The following is a 1,356-nucleotide window of genomic DNA, read 5'->3' on the forward strand; positions in this document are numbered from 1 at the left end:
GGCACACGTTGAACGCGGGCGCAGGCACATTGCCCCAGAACCGCAACGGCAGAGGGTGGGCTGCGGAGTGTGGAAGGAGCCGCAGCTCCAGCGCAACACAAGCAACGACACCCAACCGCCACGGATTCCCACGACAAAAATGCAAGCACTCGCACGCGCAACAGAGGGAAGAAAAGCACGGCACGACCGAGCACCGATCCAGGCATCAAGCGTCACACGCGTCAAGCTGCCGTCCTCCACGCGACGGCACTGAACGGCCACGGCAACCCACCGGCAGGCAACCGAGCACGGACCACGCGAGGCAACGTGTCCGGAGACGTCCAGCGGACAGTCACTCCACTCTCTCACTCTCTGTGCCGGAGCACCCAACCGAGCCAACTCTTGCGGATCCTTCCCGTGGACGAGCCACACACACACATCAACAGAGAGTCAACCCCCCTGGCCCGAGCCTAACGGAAGGCACACACGGTCCCGGCAGCGAGGCAGTCACGTTCTCTCTCTCTGGCAACCCGATGACAGCCGTGCCGGCGACCCCGAGGTGGCTGGGCCAGTGCGGGAGCGGGCAGTGCCGACGAGCCCGGAGGCGGACGCCGGCACCCAAGAGGTCAAGCTCTCCGACGCGGATTACTCTGGGTCTGCACTTAGGGGGACAGAGAGGACGGCACCTCTGCGACACCCCAGCCGCGCTCTTCGGCGCACGGATGCGCGCGAAGTGCGATTGATTGTCAAGCGACCCTCAGACAGACGTAGCCCCGGGAGGAACCCGGGGCCGCAAAGTGCGTTCAAAGTGTCGATGATCAATGTGTCCTGCAATTCACATTAATTCTCGCAGCTAGCTGCGTTCTTCATCGACGCACGAGCCGAGTGATCCACCGCTAAAAGTTGTATCGGGTTTCGGATCGGTTGCCCGATCCTGGGACGCGCAAAACGCTCCCCCGCCGACGTGACGGTGGAGCCCCAGCCTGGCGCGTACCACGGCGTGAGCCCGGAGGCGCACGCACTCGAGCGACAATCAAGCGAAAAAAAGGAGGAATCAGGGCGCTCGCAGGCGTTGAGTGCCGGCGTGGGTGAGGGGCCGGGGCCCGCCACGCGCCGTCACGCCCCGCAACAGCCAGAGGCAGAGTTCTCTGGTGTCACCGTCTGGCGGTAGGCTCGAGAGTCGAGGCGAGGCCGCAGCGGACTGAGTCGGGTGCAAGCCGCGGAGGACAGGCCGACGCTACGGGCGCAAGCCGACCCCGCACGCCCCAACCTCGGCGGGCTGGGGAAGGGGGCGCGGCGGAACGCTCGCAAGCGCGGCTGCCCCCGCGGACAGGCACATTCTCTCGAACGCGGTGGACGCTCGCTCAAGTCAGCACG

General features: G+C 65.9%; 1 non-coding gene across 1 annotated transcript; it reads right to left on the reverse strand.

Annotated features, from left to right (window-relative positions):
- Positions 1-730: 730 nt before the first annotated feature.
- On the reverse strand, positions 731-884 carry LOC144490335 (5.8S ribosomal RNA). The gene has a single exon (XR_013497222.1). It is a non-coding gene; the product is annotated as a 5.8S ribosomal RNA (ribosomal RNA).
- Positions 885-1,356: the final 472 nt, after the last annotated feature.

This window comes from Mustelus asterias, unplaced genomic scaffold (genome assembly GCF_964213995.1).
Source record: "Mustelus asterias unplaced genomic scaffold, sMusAst1.hap1.1 HAP1_SCAFFOLD_3182, whole genome shotgun sequence".
Lineage (NCBI taxonomy): Eukaryota > Metazoa > Chordata > Chondrichthyes > Carcharhiniformes > Triakidae > Mustelus > Mustelus asterias.